General features: G+C 39.9%; 1 protein-coding gene across 7 annotated transcripts in view; it reads right to left on the reverse strand.

Annotated features, from left to right (window-relative positions):
• The window catches only part of MID2 (midline 2), a 207,035-nt gene that overhangs the window by 123,187 nt on the left and 67,585 nt on the right, over window positions 1–16,263 (reverse strand). For 2 of the 7 annotated variants that reach the window (XM_066249642.1, XM_066249641.1), the window contains exon 1: window positions 10,748–10,882. The exons of 1 other annotated variant lie outside the window; for it this stretch is intronic. The gene's annotated coding sequence lies outside the window, so the exon portion shown is untranslated. 4 more of the 7 variants (XM_066249638.1, XM_066249637.1, XM_066249635.1 and 1 more) reach the window with 4 other exon arrangements.

A 16,263-nucleotide genomic window follows, 5' to 3' on the forward strand; every position in this document is an offset into this window, starting at 1 on the left:
AATTCTTCTGTACTGAGGAAGAGTTCTTCAAGTTTTAATAGAATCTTAAAAATGGTTCCCAGGTAAAAATGACACTTGAACTTATGAAATCAAGCTTGGAAAAGTATGGTATGTGTCAGGATTGTCTTAGATAAGGTCAAAATAAGATTTTTAACCAGGGATTCATGAATCTTCTAAAACTGTTTAAAGAATACTGTGTGTGGTTTATATGTGCATTTTAATAGGGAGAGGGCTGTCCATAGCATACACAATGTTCACAATAGAGTCCTTGACAGTGAAATAGTCAAACATAAGTGCTCTACAATAATCTACCTTAACTTATTTAAGCTCTATAAAGAATAATATACAGTGGTTACACTTTGTTGCTTATTGCTTATGATAACTTTTCTATGCTATTCTATTTTATCATCATATTAGTAACTGTTATAACTAATTTTGAGGAACTGAATATTTTTTTCAATTTCTTCAGACATCTGTTCATCTCATCTCTCATAAATAAGGCCACCTTGTTCTAGTGACTTCTACCTAATATTTCAGTATATTTTCAACTATCTGCCTTTTTTTTTCTATTTTCCTGATTATCTAAGCATCTTTACCCTTAAAGTTTATAGGACATTTACTATGTCCCAGGAATGAATAATGCCCTTTACATGCATTTATACATGTTATCTCATTTTGTTTTCAGAACAACCCTCTAAAAGGTAGGTACTATATTACAAAAATAGTAATAAAATAAATAAATAAATAAATAAATAAATAAATAAAGGTAACTTGTCCTAGGTCACACTTGTTTTTAAGTAACAAAGCTAAGATTCAAATCCAGAATACAACTGAAAGTCCAGAAATAAATGCAACTACTCATATATTTATGGTCAGCTGACTTTTGTCATGGGTCTCAAGACCATTCAATGGGGGAAAGAATATACTTTAAACAAATGGCTCTGGGACAACAGGATATCCACATGCAAAAGGATATTAGAACCCTACCTCATACCATACATAAAAGTTAACTCAAAATGTTATCAATTATCTAAATGTAAGTGCAGAAACTATAAAACTCTTTGAAGGAAACATAGGTGTAAATCTTCATAAACTTAGGTTAAGCAAGGGTTTATTAGATGACACCAACTGCACAAACAACAAAAAGAAAAAATAAATAAAACTTAATCAAAATTAAAAATTTCTGTACTGTAAATGACACCACTGAGAAAGTGAAAAGATAGTTCATAGAATGAGAAAAAATACATATCGTATATATGATAAGGGTCTAGTATCTAAAAATATACATAACTCAACAAAAAGATAAATAATTTAAAAATGGGAAAATATTTGAATAGACAATTCTCAAAAGAAGATGTATAAATGATCAATAAGCATATGAAAAGATACTCAACATCATTAGTCATTAGGGAAATACAAATCAAAACCACACTGAGATACCACCTCACTCACTAGGATGGCTATCATACTACTTCACATCCATTAAGATAGCTATAATTTAAAAATATATATAGGAAATGTCAACCAGGATGTGAAGAAATTAGAACCCTCATACATTGTTGGTGGGAATATGCAATGATGCAACTGTTTTAAGAAATAGTTTGGCAGTTCCTCGACAAATTAAATGTAAAGTTACCATATGAATCATAAAGACTAAAGATATGCTCACTCAAAAACTTGTACAATGCTGCAATGCTCATAGCAGCATTATTTATGATATTCAAATAATGGAGAGAACTCAAATGTCCACCAACTGATAAATGGATAAGCCAATGTGGTATATCCATATAATGAAATATTATTCAGAAAGAAAAAGTAATGAAGTACTGATACACACTACAACATGGGTAAATTTTGCCTGAGTAGACGGTGGCACAGTGGATAGAACAGTAGACTGGGACACAGAGGACCCAGGTTTGAAACCCCAGGACTGCTAGCTTGAGTGCAGGCTCATCTGGTTTGAGCAAGGCTCACCAGCTTGAGCCCAAGGTCACTGGCTTGAGCAAGAGGTCACTAGGTCTGCTATAGCCACCCGGTCAAAGTACATATGAGAAAGCAATCAATGAACAACTAAGGTGCCGCAATGAAGAATTGATGCTTCTCATCTCTCTCCGTTCCTGTCTGGCTGTCTCTATCTGTCCCTCTCTCTGTCTCTCTCTGTCTCTGTCACACACACACAAAAAAACACATGATGCACTTTGAGAACATTATTCTAAGTGGAGAATCCAGTCATAAAAGGCCTCAAATTCTATAATTTCATTTATATGAGCTATCCAGACTAGGCAAACCAAAAAGAAGAGAAAATAGATTTGTGTTTGCCAAAGTCTGGGGGGTTGGAAGGATTAAGAATTACTACTAATTGGTATAGGGTTTCTTTTGGGGATGATGAAAACGTTCAGAAATTAGATAGTGGTGATGATTGCATGACTTTGTGAACATTAAAATGATAAATATTATGATAGTGAACTATATCTCAATTAAAAACTTTTTCAAACCCAGGTCTGAACTCAGTGTGAGTAATTAACCACTATACTATGCTGCCAACTACACAATTATGTAGTATTTCTAAACTCTATTGTATTGCTTACTCTTTTCAATTGTTTTTCTAAGTAAATGATTCCCTTTCTGGGCTTTGCAATATCCTAGGATATCTTTAATGATCAATGGGTATTAGAAAATGCTCAGTTCTCAATTTCATTCATTTAAAACATATAAAACTCCTAAAAAAATTTGACTCCCATATCACAAAATACTTTTAAGAAGTACAGGGAGCAATAGTATGACAAAAATGAAACAATGGTAGAGTGTTACAATTTTAAAAAGTTGCAAATCAGCCTGACCTGTGGTGGCGCAGTGGATAAAGCGTCGACCTGGAAATGCTGAGGTCGCCGGTTTGGGAGTTGATGCTTCCAGCTCCTCCCCTCCTTCTCTCTCTCTCTCTCTCTCTCTCTCTCTCTCTCTCTCTCTCTCTCTCTCTCTCTCCCCCTATCCTCTCTAAAATGAATAAAATAAAATAAAAAGTTGCAAATCACTAAACTATGTAGATTTAGAGTGTCTGCTAAGAATAAGGACAAGATGTGAATCTGATAAGGTATGACCCAATGACAGGTCATCATGAAGCATTTTCCAGAAAACATAATGGTTTTCATAAAAATGCACTGATGAAATATTTAGGAGAGCAGACCATTTGTCATGTTAAGAAACAAATGCCCCACTTGAATCCATGTTAACACAATAAACTAAAATTAATAAAAAATGTAATAAAAAGAAACAAATGCCCAAGTCCAAATACACTGATTTGTTCCCTTCTATATCATTTAGTTACTTTCATGTCCATAAATAAGTATGTTTATGTATTTGCCCTTGCTCTGTTATAAAATTGTTTATCCATTGCTTATCTTCACCCACACCTCCTTTAGGCTGATACTGAAAAAAATATTTATGAAAATATGAAAATAAAGTATAAAAAGGTATAAGGCTATGTTAATAGGTAGAAATGGAAAAGAGGAGTTTTAAAGCAGGTGATTAAAATAAAAATAACACATTCTACATTACAAAATGAAAAAACTTATTCCAGCATCGCCTTTCAAATCTAGCATTCAGTTAACTCTGATTAAAGAATCTGTGATCTGCACTTGTCAGAACTCAATTATTTCAAGTGTTATTTGAAAACAATTAAATGCCCACTTATTTCAAAAGTTTATATTTCATCTAGTTTGAGTCTTTTAGATCTGCAGGGTATGGCTCTGGGCTCTCATTACCTCCTTGAGGAGCCATGGTCTCCCCTTCTTCAGAGAAAAGCCATGAGTATGAAACCAAGCCAGACCTCTGAGCTGTAGAATGAAGGCTGAGCTGAGTTGTAGTATTTGTTTAAAAACCAAATTAATATAAAATAAACCTTATTCATGATATTAACATTAGTGTCTTATGAACTCTTCCTTAAAATGCTAGAAATTGTATCCTTGCCTTGAGGAATGAAAAAATAAGTCTTGGCTTAGTCTGATGTTTTCTTAACTGTAAAATGTTGTTCAAGTTGGACTAGAATCAACAGATGATCTCTTTAAGATGCTTTCTAGTTCTGACATCCTATATCATTACAGAGTTCTTGCTATCTGTTATCACATAGGAAAGACACCTTCGATTATTGAAAACTGGCCCCATAAAACACAACTCTTACTTATTAGTGTGACTGGAAAAGCTGACAAGCCATGTGAAACATCATAAGATGAACTGGAAATAAACAAAATGCATTAAATTTCCTTGACTAAGCCAAGGCGATGAAGATCAGTGGCTGGTTTTGCCTGTTGTGCCTCAAAAAAGATATAATGGGTGTTCCAGAGGACAACTAAAGGGGAGGGGAGTCACATACAAGTATAAATGAGTGAGAACACTTTTTGAAACTGAAAAAGAAGAAACACAATCCTAGAATACTATTAATGGGGGGGGGGACCTCTTGAAGCTCAAAAAAGATCATTTATTTGGGAACATAAAAAGCAAGCAATGCACAGAACTCTCACCTTAAAAAAGATAAAGACTGAAAATAGAAACAAAACAATAGGATAGGTGGTCAGTAAGCATAATTTAAAATTAACAGTCTTACATTTGTGTATCATTTTATACTTTTCAAATGTTTCCAAAGCCATTATCTCATTTGATCCTCATAATAAAGTCTGATTGTAGTCCTGGCTCTAAACTGAATTAGCTGAGTGATCTTAGGTAAGACATTTAAACTATTTAGGCTACAACCTCCTCATTTGTCAAATGAAAACTACTTGTCTTGCCCATCTCACAAAGCTCTTGTGAGGATCAGATGAGAATAAAATAATTATTTGTTTTACATATATAGTCTCACCAAACATTCATAGATGACAGATACAAAGCAAGTTATTAAGGAAAACAGCAAATATTTGAAAATTCATCCCAAACACATGGTTAACATACGAAAGGACAATCACACTCCCCCACAAATTTTCTGGAGGACCATGTGTCTGATTGTGGTATTCACTGTACTCATATGTCTCCCTTGTTAGACTGGTGTTACCCAAGGGAGGAACTGTCGCTCTTCTTTTTTCTTAAGCTTTTATTGTGCACAGGGAGAGCTCAGGACTGGAGGTTGATCACCAACTGACAGAGAGCACCAGAGTCATTTCCTGTCTGATAGGCTATTAAAGCTTACTTAATATTTAATAGTATGTGGATTTAATGATATTTTTTCTTTACAATAATTAGCTCCTAAACCCAATCATTAGGTATTTTATACAATAGAGTCATCATAAACATTAAAATGAGTATCACAATAGCAAAACTAAAAGTCCTAAATCTGTTACAACTGCAAAAGATATAATCTAAGCAACCAAGAAACAAATTTGCCAAGGTAACAGATAATTGTCAGGCATCCTAAATACAATTTCATAACATCTTTATCTTAGTGCAGATTGCACTGGCAATTACAAGGTTAGGAAACAATGGAAAACAAACTTAATTTACCTACTGTTACAACCAGTACAACTTTCCATCTATTCTAGGACTGTTTTTCCCAATCCCTGTTACCCAATGAAATATTTATAAATGTTTAAATGTTTAGTGGCATACCTGAATGTACAAGCACCTCTACTTCCAGAGTATAAAATCGGCAATATGGGGCATGCTGTTGAATGTTAGGCTGAGAGGACCCCAAGTTAAGGTCAGAAACAAGGCACAGAGAACAGAAGCCTATTTGAAATCAAGCTTCTACTCCCCTGGGAACCACATGGATCCTAGCCACACTTAACAAAGGGCTATACACAAAGCAATCAAAGATTCAGGATCATAAACCATTTTTCTATCCCTGGCCTGCATACATTCAGATACTTCACTGTCCTATATTAGCATTGCCTACAATGTCCACATATTATGCTCCTAAACATGCAAATTGTAAATACTGGTATTTTCTGTTACAGGAGAATTTTAGATTATATAATGAGTTAGTTATCAGGTCATTTGGTCTGTGTAAGAGGAAGATCCAGAGACTGAGGATGCTATTCTGTTCAACAACTACAGAAGTCTGACCTGCCGAAAAGAGGCTAAGACAAAGCCCAAGGTCAGGCAGTCAGGGCTCTGCAGGGAGACAAGAAACCAAATAGGACAAGCTTTACTAAGGATGCTTTGCTAACCCTCGTAGGTTGAAACAACACCCTAGTGAACATTCAGGTGAACTCCACATGGAGAAGGGAGTGATGGGATGTTGGCACATTACTCAAAATCCCACACCACCCATACTTGTAACCATATGGTAGTTTTAGCAGCCTATAGGATTTCTAAGGAAAATGGAGAAGCAGGGAGATTGACTTTTGAAAAGATGATGTCTGCCTATGGACCTGGAGAAGGGGAAGATGAAAAATGACAACCAGGTGAAACAGCCAGAGACCCTCCATTGTCCACAGAATACTCTTAACAGACTTTTACTTCATGAAAAATGGAGAAAGAAACACATATTGATCCTTGGAAAAGAGGGAAAATAAAAAAGGAACTAGCAACCTGCATAGGGGAAAAATGGATTTAAATTTCTTGTCCCAACACCACTTATCTGGTCTTCTCACTTGTTAATATGATCCAATACACTGGTTGAGAAACACGTTTCTAGCCTTTCCTCTAGCTCAGTGATTAACACCATTTTTTTTAGTTTTTATTTCATTTATAATTTGAGAGAGAGAGAGAAACAGGAAAGAGAGAGAGAGAGAGGAAAGGAGAGAGAGGGAGGAGAAAGATGAGAAGCATCAATTCATAGTTGCTTCACTTTAGCTGTTCATTGATAGTTTCTTACATGCCTTGACCAGGAGGGCTCAAGTCGAGCCAGTGAGCCTTTACTCATGCCAGCAACCTTGTGCTCAAGCCAGTGACTCCATGCTCAAGCTGACAGGCCCACACTCAAGCCAACAAGACCATGCTGAAGTTGGCAACCTCGGAATTTCGAACCAGGGACCTCAGCATCCTAGGTTGATGCTGTATTCACTGTGCAACCACTGGTCAGGCAACACGATGGGGGTTTTTTTGTGGGTTTTTTTTTTGAGAGACCTGAAATACAGAGATTAGTGCAACTCCATCTTGGTACCAAATTTACTCATCAAAAAGTGAACTGTGAATCCTCCTGAACTATCATATACCCCCAGTATCAACATGTTACATGTCACATTTTGATGATGTAAGGCTCTAGATTAAGACATAAAACTTAAATAAGGAGTTGCTTTGCAAACACACTGCTTCATGTTCCTCTTTGAACAGAAGACAAAAACTTAATGCTAAATGGAAATGCAGTGCTCTGTGGCCTCCACTAGCACCCAAATCCCATGGCCTAACAGCTAGGGAGTTACCGAAATCTATAAAGGTTGAGTCACAGATATCCATGAGGCCAAGCAGGTATCTCTAAAAGCAGCCACTTAAAACACATTCTGTGACTCAGCTCTGTCTTTACCTTCTTTTAGAACTCTGTGTCCCTGTTGGGAAAGAGAAAACCTGAATGCTAAGTGATACAGTGAAAAAGAAAATACATTCTCACCTCTTCACTAAGCTAATAAGGTTTGGTAAATGGTAAAGACATATTCCTCTGTTTCTTTCTCAACTGTCATGGTGTCAGCAGATTTTATGGGAGGAAGGATGAAAGAATGGATAGGCTCACTACCCAGAGCAATTTTTGGATGTGATTATGAGACTCTACTGGCACTGCTTTAGGATCTGCAAGTTGGAGCAGGTTGCCCTGCACTTAAAGAGGAGGGATTAACTAAATCAACTTCATCTAAATCAATTTGCACTGTTCAGAGGATATGTTCATGAAGCAATCAAGTCACTCTGATTTGTGGCAGTACTTCCAAGGGGATGGCCATGCAAGGCACAGCATGCTAGATGAGAAGTCTAGTAGTCAGGAAATGAGAGAGAAACAATCACCCTTTCATGTCTCTAGTCTCTCCCCCTACCCCTGACAGCCCCTCCCTGTCCTAATCTTGGAGCTGAAAGTAAAGAGGTAGGTCACAAAGAAGCAGAAAGCCAAAATACTAGGCCGAGGATGGGGTCTCAGAACAACCAGCAGAGGTCTCTACACATTATGGGCACTTAATAAATAAATACTATTGACTCACCATTGCTGGATATTAATCATGCTTATCTAACCGTGCCTAAAATTATTTAAGCACTTTTCGGTAGAAATTAACTCACTGCCCCCATAAAGGCTAAAAAATGGGTGAGGGCATGTTTTCAAATGAACCTGACTCGGATTGTTAGATTAGAGTACATTAGATATTATTTAAATCTTGTCTTAAAATAATCACCATTACTCTGCATGTCTAGTTTTATTTATCTCATTTAGTTGTATGTGCATTAGAGGTAAAGGACAGCCTTAAGACCTCAGTGTAAGTACAGTGATAGATTTGGCGGGGGGGGGGGGGCGCTAATAATGACAAGTTAAGGTTTCCAGAAAATAGGGTTCCTATTTATACTCCATCAATTTATTATACCAATATAAAAGGTAAATTAAGCACTTTCTTTGAAAAGTATAATGCTGAGGGGTTACAGAACCCTTTCATCTTCAAAAGACCAAGACCAGACTCACACATAATACTCAGTACACAATATTATACCTTCTACACAAGTGCATAAACTATGGAAGAAAAGTAATAGGAATGTCCTAAGGCCATAAGCCAATGCAACATCAGATTTGGGATGAACTCTCTGATCATCTTGGTCCCTAGCCCTGTATTTCAACCACATAAATCAAGTTGTCAAGAACAATCAGGCAAAAAAAAGGTCTAATTCAAATTATATATTTGTATTAAGTTAATTGATTGGGCAGGAATATATAAAAATAGCAGACTGTTTTTCCCTCAGGGCATGATGAGATGAGAGGGTGTGTGGGGAAGGGATAGAGTGGGAAGGAGGGAAGGCACTTTCTCTCTTCAATGTTTCCCCTTCTATTGAAACATAGCCATATCACTGATTAGAGTACTGTGAGAGAACAGAATGGGGTTAAAGGCAGCCCTTATAGCCCACCCTGAGAATCAGAGGTATCAACCCTCACAAAGTACTTCTCTATTCACATAGTCTGCAATATATTCTTTTAAAAGGACTCCTGCTCAGAGACACACAACCATCATGCACCATCCGTCCCACACTCAGAAATCCTGAAAACAGTAAACTGTTTGAGAAACAAGAGGCTGTATGGCTGGGAAGCTGGGAGTACACAGGTTGATTGAGGGAATGGGTTCTGGTAGGAGATTTGGATGAGCAGGTTGGTGTGTGATAGAAGGAAAGTGAGTGAATGTGAAGGAAGGTTGGGGAGGAGAAACAGTGAAGATCCTAACGACCCCCAGGATTCAATTTCCTGCTCTGAGAAAAGCGTCCAAGAATTAATAATGTGCTTCAAACAAAGTGCTAAGTAACCTAAACCTTACCATCACTAAAGATACTTCTATAAATCTTGTCCAGCATTATTTCCTTAATTCTTACGAGCCAGGGATGGAAAAACCCCACTTCTCCATGATTCAGTCTCAGTCTGTACAGTGGACATATCTAAGTTTCCCGTCTCCCTCATGAGCTGGACTCAGAGCTAGGCCAGAAATAAGGAACCGCCCAGACAGACTCGAGGATCGCTCCTCTGGCAGAAAAAGGATTAAGTTTCGACGGGCCTCCCCGCCGGCAGGGTGTCCTCAGCATCTCTGGCTGCCACAGCAGCCACCGCTGGGCAGACTGCCGGTCGAGGGGCGCTGCCCGAGCCAAGAAGGCTGCCGGCCGCCGGAGCGTGGGAAGGCGCTCGTGGGAAGGAGCTGCTCGACTGGCCGCCTCTGGCCGGGCCGGGCCGGGCTGCGCGGGAGGCCTAGGGCTGCCCCCGCCCGCACCCCATAGTGCAAACTCCGTCCCAGGAGGGCAGGAGTGACGGGCGCCCGGACCCCCAATGGTGCAACGAGGTGCCAGGGCTGGGCCGGAGCCCCTGCCGCCGCCTCGAGCCTCGCGGGCGCCGTCACCCTGCCCTGCCGAGCCCGGGAACCCTTTGCCCCGCGCCGGGCCCCAGCGACACCTGAGAGGCGGACGGACCTGGAGCCGAGCCCTGCGCGGGAGGGGGCGCTCGGCCCCCAGGGACCGTGGCGAAGGGGCGCGTTTTACCCAGAGCGTTCCGGGGTGCCAGCCATCTCCTGAGCGCGCCCCAGGGCGCAGGGCGCTCTCCTGCTTCCGCCAGGAGCTTGCTCTGGCTCCAGCTCGAGCTCCCGGGCCGCCGCCGCTACCGCCGCCCCTCTAGGCCGCCGCCCGCCTTCGCCTTCGCCTTCGCCGCTGCCGCCGCACAGCAGCTGGGATCCGCCCGCCTGCGCGCCCCGCCAGGGACAGCAAGGCGGCTGCGACGCTCCCGCGCCTGGGTCTCTGGAGCCAAACTTAAGACTTTTCGCCCCCTCAGTCCAGTGGAAGCACCATGACACCAAGACAGCACCACACTGTCATTTCCGCCGCCGCACAGGAAAAAAAAAGGCAATCCCTTCGAAAAGGGGGGTGGAGTGGGGGCAAACAGGGCTAGGGCTGAGGCCCCGAGAGAGCGCGGTGAAGGACCCCAGCAGCAGGGGCACTTGGCCACCTTCCCGGCCTCACCTTCCGCCGCCCCCGCCGCTCCCAACTCCCCAGCCCCTCCTTTGGAAGCGCGTTTACTTGTTTTCTCCCTGGGCAGTAGTGACCGGAGAAACCTGAGCAAGCAAAGGCAGCGGGTGGGTGGGGTTCGGGTTACTACTGTACCTACCAGCTGATTCCAGCAGCCTTTTCTCCAGCGCCCTGTCATCTTGAAGGAAGACACACCGAGAGGGCAGAGCGGGCGTGTGCGCGCGCGCGCGCCTGTGTGTGTGTGTGTGTGTGTGTGCGCGCGTGTAAGAGAGAGAGAGAGACCGGGCGAAGAGTGTGTATGAAATGCAAAAAACAGATTATGGCCAAACTCTTTTCCCACCCGCCAACCCCCTTGATCCCACAAACCCTCAGGTTAGAACAACGAAAAGGCCCTTGCAACCGGTAGTGAGATGAAAGCCCAAGTTCACCGCACAGGTCTTCGGGTGAAGCTGCTCTATGCAAAGTTAACTACAAAGCAAAACAAAAATAGTGGAGGAGACAGAAAAGGGCAGACAATTGAAGGAAACCCAACCCCTCTTTCTTTTTACAAAGGGAGAATGCCTGTGTTTTATTGGCCTTGGTCAAAAGCTGTGGGGATGGATTAAAAGCCACCAAAATTTATTTTAAAAAATTTTAAGTAGGGTTCAATTGCATATTCAAATTCTTGATAGGCAAAACAAGAGGGCCCCTTAGTGAGCAGATGATAGAACTGATGCCAGCTATCTAGGTAGTCAACATCTCTAATAAGCTAATTGGTTCATCTGGAACCCAAAAGCCTTCACTGGTCTGAAGTCAGCTTCTTGTCTAACCCGTCGTTGACTCAGAGACATCTTCCCACTCACAAGGAACATTCTAGGAGGAAGAGAGAGGAGGCCTTGAGGAGATTCTGTTTCAAGCATGGGGTGAAAGGGGAGACAAAGGGGAAAGAAGCTAGAAAATGGGAGGATACACTCCTTTTCACTTAGACCTCCCATTACTGTGAATGTGAAGAAGTCCAGAAAAAATAAGGTAGCTCTGGATGTATCCCACCAGGGAACCAGTCATAATTAAGCAACACTCCTCTTAAACAATTCTCTAGAGAGCACTGAAATGGAAACAAAGGCAAAGTCACAACCAGGGTATCCTGATAAAAATCTGACCCTAAGAGAAGTAAAAGTTAATGAGTCATACCAAAAGCACAGGCAAGGAAAAAAATGATAGACAAGTAGGACTACATCAAACTTAAAAACTTCTGCACAGCAAAAGAATCAACAGACTAAAAGCAAGAATGAAAAGAAAATATTTACAAACTATATATCTGATAAGGGGTTAATATCCAAAGTATATAAGGAATTCCTACAACCTAATAATAAAAAAAATAAATAACCCAATTAAAAATGGACAACGTAGTTGAACAGACATTTCTCCAAGGAAGATGTAGATATACAAATGGCCAACAAATATATGAAAAGATGCTCAACATCACTGATCATCAGGGAAATGCAATTCAGAAACCACAATGAGATATTACTTACACCTATCAGAATGGCTACTATTAAGAAATGAAACAAAATGGAAAGAAAATGTGTTGATGAGGATATGGAAAAATCAGAACCCTTCTACACTGTTGGTGGGAATGTCAAATGGTACAGCCACCATGGAAGAAACTCAGGAGTCTGGAGGTTCCTCAAAAAATTAAAAATAGAACTAACATATGCTTCAACAATTTTAATTCTGGAAATATATTTTAAAGAATAAGAAGCAGACTTTCAAAGAGGTATGTATTTGCATCCCCATGTTCATTGCTACATCATTCACAATATACAAGAGTTGGAAGCAACTTAAATGTCTACCGACAGATGAGTGGATGAAGAAAATATGTCATGTACATACAGTGAAATGTAGCGTATACATGCAGCCTTAAAAATGGAGGCCCTGCCATATGCTACGGCAGAGATGAATCTTGAGGATAGTATGCTAAATGAAATAAGCCAGTCAGAGAAGGATAAATACTGCATGATCCCACTTATAGTACATATCCAAAGTAGTCAAACTCATAAAATCAAAAAGTAGAATGGTGGGTTGCCAGGGGCTAGGGAGAGGCCATGAGTCGTTTCCTGTGGGTATAGTTTCAGTTGTGCAGGATTGGGTGGGGGTTGGTTCTGGGGAATCTGTTGCACAGCAGGGTACATACGGTTGACAATATTGTACTGTGTACACTTTAAGTTGTTGGGAGGGTGAGTTTTATGTCGTGTTTTTTGCAAAAATAAAAATTAATTTTTAGAAAGATAATGGGATAGAAGTACACTGATCCTAGCATAACAGAGGAGTAGGTAAATAAGAATTATACATATATGCATTATATATACATATATATGGCCATTATATATATTTACACATATTAGATATTAAGTGAAAAATGAAAGCTGTGTACTGTCTGCTACTGTAACTTCATAAAAAAAGGGGGAGGTAATATATGTCCATTTGTACATCTGTGTACATAGTCTTTTCAGTAAAGACCCCCAAGAAACTGATTACACTGGTTGCTTGGGGTTCAATCATAGGAAGGAAAAATATTTAACATTGTATATGCCCTTTCTTATTGTTAGAAGTTTTTGTAATGTCTGTGTATTACCTTTTCAAAAACAATTCTTTTTTTAAAGACTTTATTCTATTTTTTAGAGAGGAGAGAGAGAGAGAGAGAGAGAGAGAGAGAGAGAGAGAGAGAAGCAGGAAGCATCAACTCCCATATGTGCCTTGAACAGGCAAGCCCAGGTTTCAAACCAGCAACCTCAGCATTCCAGGTCGACACTTTATCCCATTGCGCCACCACATGTCAGGCTCAAAAACAATTCTAAAAGAAGGAAGAACATAGAGACAAGGTAGAATAGATGTTACCAGGGACCGAAGGGAGGCAGAGTGAGGACATATTTTTTAATGGGTACAGATTATCTATTTGGAATGATGAAAAATTTCTGGAAATACAGGGGATGGTCACACAACATTGTGAATGTACTTAATGCCACAGAAGTGTACATTTGAAAATGGTTAAAATGATAAATTTTATGTTAGGGTAGACCCCACCTCCATCTGTGGTTTAACTTTCCATGGTTTCAGGTACCTGAAGTTGATAATCACGGTCTGAAAATATTAAATGGAAAATTCCACCTCACTTCATCGCATCACATAAGAATTGTATCTTCTCACGTCATCACAAAGAGAAGGGTAAGTGCAGTAAGACATTTTGAGAGAGAGACCACATTCACATAACTTTTATTACAATATATTGTTATAATCATTCTATTTTATTACTAGCTATCATTGTTAATCTCTTGTGCCTAATTTATAAGTTAATGGTATATATAAGGTTCAGTACTATCTGAAGTTTCAGGCATCTTGGACCATATGCCCTTTGGATAAGGGGGGAAGGATTCCTATATGTATATTTTTTCCAAAATAAAACAAATTTTAAGAAAACAAAAGAATGAAGAAGTATATGGAACTGGTAGAGATGTTTGTATTTGTGTTAGATATTAGATGTATGTCTATGCTAGTAAATGCATAGAAAAGAACTTGGGTGGACACAAGTAAATAGTATGAGCCTGGAATTGAGGTGGCTGTGGAGGGGAATCTTTCAGGTTTGATTCTCCATAATAATAATAGGTTTGATTTTATAATAATTTGAATATTCTATAATGAGAATTTCTTTTGTAGCTTTAAAAAAAAGTTTTAAATGTTATATCTCAAAAAAAAGAAAAACCCACAAAGTTGAGTCAGTTGATCCCTGAGAACTCTTGAACGTCATTTAATTTGATCCCTGCAGAGAGCTGGAATTTTTTCTAAAATGTGAAGAAGTGAACATTTTCATCACAGACACATCTGAACCTTAGAGATTTTTTTTAATGGCTTTTATCATCCTTTAGAAACTACACATTTTTCGCCCTGGTTGGTTGGCTCAGCTATAGACCATCGGCCCAGCGTGTGGAAGTCCGGTGTTCGATTCCCAGTCAGGGCACACAGGAGATGCGCCCATCTGCTTTTCCACCCTTCCCGCTCTCCTTTCTCTCTGTCTCTCTCTTTTCCTCCCACCCACAGTCAAGGCTCCATTGGAGCAAAGTTGGTCTGGGCTCTGAGGATGGCTCCATGGCATCCGAGGATGGCTCCATGGCCTCAGACTCAGGCGCTAGAATGGTTCCAATTGCAGTGGAGCAACGCCCCAGAGGGGACCGAGCACCGCCCCCTGGTGGACATGTCAGGTTGATCCTGGTCCCGTGAGTAGGGGAAGTTTGTCTATCTGCCCACCCCACCCCTGCTGTCTGCCTATCCCCCGCTCCCGCTTTCACTTTGGAAAAATACAAAAAAAGAAAATAAAAGAAACTACACATTTTCTTCACTTTTTTGCAGTGTCCCCTCCACCTGAGCTGCCAGTATGTATTCTCAGACTAGTCACTGGCTAACCAGAGGACTCCGTGAAGTGAGTGCTGAACCTCATCCCCCCCACTCCCCAGGCAGCAGCCATATTCTGGACTTTTCCTTTCCCTCCTCAAAACTTAACTACTTCTGGGTCCCTTTCACAAAAGACCTTACTGATTAAATATTAGTTAATTTGAGTTTAGTGTTAATAGCTTCATTTGTCTTTCTATTAGTAGATAATGTTTTAATTTTAACAGAAGTGTTCAATATATTAACTGATAGGAATGACTAATTGTGTGGCTGGGGATGGGGGGTGGGGAGATTTTGATAATCACATCACATAAGCAGCTGAGTTGAACATATCCCCTCTTTCAGTGATTTATGCAAATTTATCACCTCTAATGTGTGTATAAAAGTAACTTTTGTATCTAGCAGGAGACATAAATTGGGCTGGGAGTATGTGATGAAGTTATTTGTTTATAATTATTTAATGATTTCTTTTGTATATAACACGTGCTGACCCTATTAACAAAATAAACCAGGCACATGAAAAAAAGACATTGACAGTTTCAGTTTGAGGTATTTAATTGAATTAATCTGAGCAGTCACATCGTAGAATATGAAAGGGACAGCTGATAGGCTCTTTTTTTCCAGCTAAGAAGAGGGGAGGTAGAGGGGGAGAGATTCCAGATACTTTCTACAGAGAGAAAGAAGCACAGAGCCCAGTCTGTTTCAGAGAAAAATCACAGAAGGGAGATTTTGTTGCACAAGAGAATTGTTCCTTCTGCAGAAGGGAACCTTCATACTGCTCTTAAAAGAAGCAGCTAGTTGTCTGAAATCCAGAAGTTGACCTGAAGGCTTTTCTAACCAGGGAGCTCTTAACAGGATGGTGAGAAGTACTTTGGCATGGGTTCATCAATAAGACATTGTTCTAAATCTGTGAAAAGCCATGTGTGCTGCTTGAGAGACAGTAGTTCAAAATAAATATACTCTCAATATGGAGAAATAATATGCTCCGTGTATTTTTTATTTTCCTTTGATCTATACTTTGGTATTGTTTTTATTCATTTTATAATTTTTCTGAATTGCTCTGTTTGTTACCATAAACACGTGTGTTGGATATTTATATTACAGTGGCCAATATTTTTCTGTAGTTTTAGTTTTCAGATCTAAGCCTAACCTACCTGCTAGCCATGCCTTCTAACCTGTGCAACAGGTCAGTTAGAGTCTGGTTACCATAGCAGCACATCTTCCTGGGTTTTC

The sequence above is a fragment of the Saccopteryx bilineata genome, chromosome X (genome assembly GCF_036850765.1).
Source record: "Saccopteryx bilineata isolate mSacBil1 chromosome X, mSacBil1_pri_phased_curated, whole genome shotgun sequence".
NCBI lineage: Eukaryota > Metazoa > Chordata > Mammalia > Chiroptera > Emballonuridae > Saccopteryx > Saccopteryx bilineata.